The sequence below is a fragment of the Portunus trituberculatus genome, chromosome 29 (assembly GCF_017591435.1).
Source record: "Portunus trituberculatus isolate SZX2019 chromosome 29, ASM1759143v1, whole genome shotgun sequence".
Lineage (NCBI taxonomy): Eukaryota > Metazoa > Arthropoda > Malacostraca > Decapoda > Portunidae > Portunus > Portunus trituberculatus.
The window spans coordinates 537685-542241 of NC_059283.1; the positions used below are offsets into that span (position 1 = coordinate 537685).

The 4557-nt window shown below is 42.1% G+C and overlaps 1 protein-coding gene across 3 annotated transcripts in view; it reads right to left on the bottom strand.

Moving 5' to 3' along the window:
- LOC123510479 overlaps positions 1 to 4106 on the bottom strand; it is a 54978-nt gene extending 50872 nt beyond the window's left edge. For all 3 annotated transcript variants that reach the window (XM_045265687.1, XM_045265686.1, XM_045265685.1), the window contains exon 1: positions 4002 to 4106. The gene's annotated coding sequence lies outside the window, so the exon portion shown is untranslated. The remainder of the gene's footprint in view (positions 1 to 4001) is intronic.
- Positions 4107 to 4557: the final 451 nt, after the last annotated feature.

Genomic DNA, 4557 nt, shown 5'->3' on the forward strand with positions numbered 1-4557 from the left:
GTATCACGGCGGCCCTTAATAACATAATAGGTTAGATATGATGATGTCTATTTTAATATTACAATAATCAATACTAGCCTATATTGTGCCTGTTTGGCTAGGTTACGTAGAGGAAATGAATAAAATGTCAAAAGTGCATTAGTTTATCTCACTTGTTCTTGCGGACTGAATCGAGACCCTCCCTTTCTATAATGACTGAATCGACCCTCCCTTTCTATAATGACTGAATCGACCCTCCCTTTCTATAATGACTGAATCGACCCTCCTTTCTATAATGACTGAATCGACCCTCCCTTTCTATAATGACTGAATCGACCCTCTCTTTCTATAATGACTGAATCGATCCTCCCTTTCTATAATGACTGAATCGACCCTCCCTTTCTATAATGACTGAATCGACCTTCTCTTTCTATAATGACTGAATCGACCCTCCCTTTCTATAATGACTGAATCGACCCTCTCTTTCTATAATGACTGAATCGACCCTCCCTTTCTATAATGACTGAATCGACCGAATCGATCCTCCCTTTCTATAATGACTGAATCGACCCTCCCTTTCTATAATGACTGAATCGACCCTCCCTTTCTATAATGACTGAATCGACCTATAATGACTGAATCGACCCCTTTCTATAATGACTGAATCGACCCTCCCTTTCTATAATGACTGAATCGACCCTCCCTTTCTATAATGACTGAATCGACCCTCCTTTCTATAATGACTGAATCGACCCTCCCTTTCTATATTGACTGAATCGACCTCTCTTTCTATAATGACCTTTCTATAATGACTGAATCGACCTCCCTTTCTATAATGACTGAATCGACCCTCCTTTCTATAATGACTGAATCGACCCTCCTTTCTATAATGACTGAATCGACCCTCCCTTTCTATAATGACTGAATCGACCCTCTCTTTCTATAATGACTGAATCGACCCTCCCTGTTTTCAATATTTAAGGAGTGTAATGTGTGATGTCAAATATTTTCGCCTTTAAACAAGCGAAAGGTGAATTTACCGAGCGAAAATTAAAGAAAATAAAAGAAAACTGAAATAAAAAACCTGCAAAAGATACATTCCGTGAGCGAAACTTTAAGAGAATAAAAGAAAATGGATGTCTAAATAAGGAAACTGTATATAATTGGTGAGTAAAAGAAGGAAAATGAAATAAGAATAAATAAAAAATAAATAAAAAGATATATTCAGGAAGCGAAATGCGAGGAAAGTAAATAAGAGATAATCTTCGTAAAATCTCTCTCTCTCTCTCTCTCTCTCTCTCTCTCTCTCTCTCTCTCCCTACGTCTATCTACATATCCATTAGTCACACGCATACATTAAATACAAAGGCCAATATTCATATACAAAGCTTCACCATTCAATAAGAGGAGATGGAAGGGGAGGAAGCCAAGAGGGAAGGACATGCAAGGAAGGAAGGAAGGAAGGAAGGAAGGAAAGAAAGAAGGGAGGGAGGAAGGAAGGAAGGGAGGGAGGAAGGGAGGGAGGAAGGAAGAGGAAAGAATATAGAGAAGGACAGGAGGAAGAAATGAAAAAAGGAAGGAAGAAGAAAGGAAGGAAGGGAGAGAGGGAAAGACAGGAAGGAAGGAAGGAAGGAAGGAAGGAAGGATGGAAGAAAGGAAGAAGGCAAGAGGGAATAATATAGAGAAGGACTGAAGGAGGAGATGAAAGAGGGAAGAAAAGAAGGAAGAAACGAAAGAGGGAAGGAAAAAAGGAAGGAAAAAAGGAAGGAAGGAAGAAAAAGAAAAATAGATAGATAAATACGTAGATAGACAAACTGACAGACGTACACAGACAGACAGACAGACAGACAGACATAAACACAGATAGACAAATAAGGATATAGAGAGAATAAATAAATAAATAAATAAATAAATGAATGAATGAGAGAAAATATGTACAAAAATAAATTAGACAAAAGATAAACGCACACACACACACACACACACACACACACACACACACACACACACACACACACACACACACACACACACACCTTTAATGGGAGACTAATCAAACTTCTCTGATACGAATGCCCAGGTAATTAAAGGTAAAAGAAAGGTATAATTAGCACACCTGAGCAGAGAGAGAGAGAGAGAGAGAGAGAGAGAGAGAGAGAGAGAGAGAGAGAGAGAGAGAGAGAGAGAGAAATATGGTTAAGAAAGCACTTTTCCACCAGATCCTTAAAATAGTTTCCACCAAAACTCTCCCACAGTTTTTTTTTTTTTTCTCCTTCCAAAATATAAATTATGGTGAAGAGATTTGCTAAAAATAGAAATAGAAAATAAATAGGATGTAGCCTCTCTCTCTCTCTCTCTCTCTCTCTCTCTGAACACACACACACACACACACTCTTCTTCTCTCTCTCTCTCTCTCTCTCTCCCTTGTCCAGCTTCATCAAATAACCAGAAATAGACCGCCGTGCATGGGAGAGACAAAGAGAGAGAGAGAGAGAGAGAGAGAGAGAGAGAGAGAGAGAGAGAGAGAGAGAGAGAGAGAGAGAGAGAAAGCAAGAATGGGTATAGTAGGGCACTCTGCATTGCGGCTGCTCTCTCTCTCTCTCTCTGAACACAAGGAACACACACACACACACACACACACACACACACTCTCTCTCTCTCTCTCTTTACTGGGCCGCTCGGCTTTAAATCACAGTATGAACGCCATGAGAGAGAGAGAGAGAGAGAGAGAGAGAGAGAGAGAGAGAGAGAGAGAGAGAGAGAGAGAGAGAGAGAGAGAGAGAGAGAGAGAGAAAACAAAGGAAAACAAGCTGATATAGATAAATAAAAAGAAAAAGGAGATAAGCGATAAACAAGGAAGAGAAAGAAGGAAGAAAGGAAGGGAGGAAGGGAAAAAATATGATAAATAAGAGGAAGAGGAAAGAAATAGTAGAAAGAGAGAAAGCAAAGAGAATGATAAGAGGAACGAAAAGGAGAAAGAAAACGAAGGAATAAGAAGAAAAACGCAGAGAGAGAGAGAGAGAGAGAGAGAGAGAGAGAGAGAGAGAGAGAGAGAGAGAGAGAGAGAGAGAGAGAGAGGTGATAAATTTTGAAAGGTAAGAAATTGAAGATAAGGAGGAAGAGAGAAAAGGAAGAGGACATGGAAGAGGATAAAAAGAAAAGGAGAAGAGAGAAGAAGGAAGAGAGAGAGGAAAGAAGAGAAAACACAGGTGATGAGAGAGAGAGAGAGAGAGAGAGAGAGAGAGAGAGAGAGAGAGAGAGAGAGAGAGAGAGAGAGAGAGAGAGAGAGAGAGAGAGAGAGAGACGTGGAAGCAACATATTAACAGTCATAGGAGGCGAAATGGAATAGGGAAGAATGAATAAGAAAAGAGAGAGAGAGAGAGAGAGAGAGAGAGAGAGAGAGAGAGAGAGAGAGAGAGAGAGAGAGAGAGAGAGAGAGAGAGAGATGGAGAACAATGACAACGAAAAGGGAATGAGAAGGAACGAATAAAAGAGAGAGAGAGAGAGAGAGAGAGAGAGAGAGAGAGAGAGAGAGAGAGAGAGAGAGAGAGAGAGAGAGAGAGAGAGAGAGAGAGGAGACATGGTGAACAATAAAAACAGACCCCAAAAAACAAACAAAAACACTAAATATATGAAAGACGAGGCGACAAAGAAGAAGAAGAAGAAGAAGAAGAAGAAGAAGAAGAAGAAGAAGAAGAAGAAGAAAAATAAAAACAAAACTTAATATATCAAAATAATGAATTGACAAGACGAAAATACAAACAAACAAAAAAACACGAAATATCTCAAAGAACGGGCGACGACGAAGGTGAAGGTGAAGGAGGCGCTAACGAAGGAAAGACACGTCCCTTTTGACCGTCACTGTCACTATAACACCTCGCGTCACTGTTTCAAGGTCACATCACTTGTCACTCGTCACTTTCCCTCCCTTGCAGGAAACTCTATGGACGCACGGCAAGGGGGGCGGCAGAGGACACGGCAAGGGGCACGGCAGGGGGCGGCAAGGTAACAGGGGCACTTACACACAGGCTGCAGGGTATACGCGAGTGTGTGTGTGTATATGTATGTGTGTGTGTGTGTGTGTGTGTGTGTGTGTTGGGTTAGCCTGGCGGGGAGGACATGTGCTGCTAAGGAAGGCCCGCGTGTGACTGAGGCAGCGCTTCTCTCTCTCTCTCTCTCTCTCTCTCTCTCTGTTTCATTGCCTTTCTCACCCTCCTTCCCTCTCTCTCCCTTACCGCCTCCCGCCCTAACGCCTCTCTCTCTCTGGAATTGTGTGTGTGTGTGTGTGTGTGTGTGTGTGTGTGTGTACGTATAGCAGGCGTAGAAACATTGCGCAGTATATAATCAGTTACATGTGCGATTATGTGTGTGTGTGTGTGTGTGTGTGTGTGTGTGTGTGTGTGTGGAGGGGGAGAGTGCGTGCCGTGTCACGCGCACATAATTCTGTCAACATTATCCGTGTGTGTGTGTGTGTGTGTGTGTGTGTGTGTGTGTGTGTGTGTGTGAGAGAGAGAGAGAGGGGGGCCTGAATGACGTCACTAACCTAACCTAAAGCTGAGGGGCTTGGGCCGTGTGTGT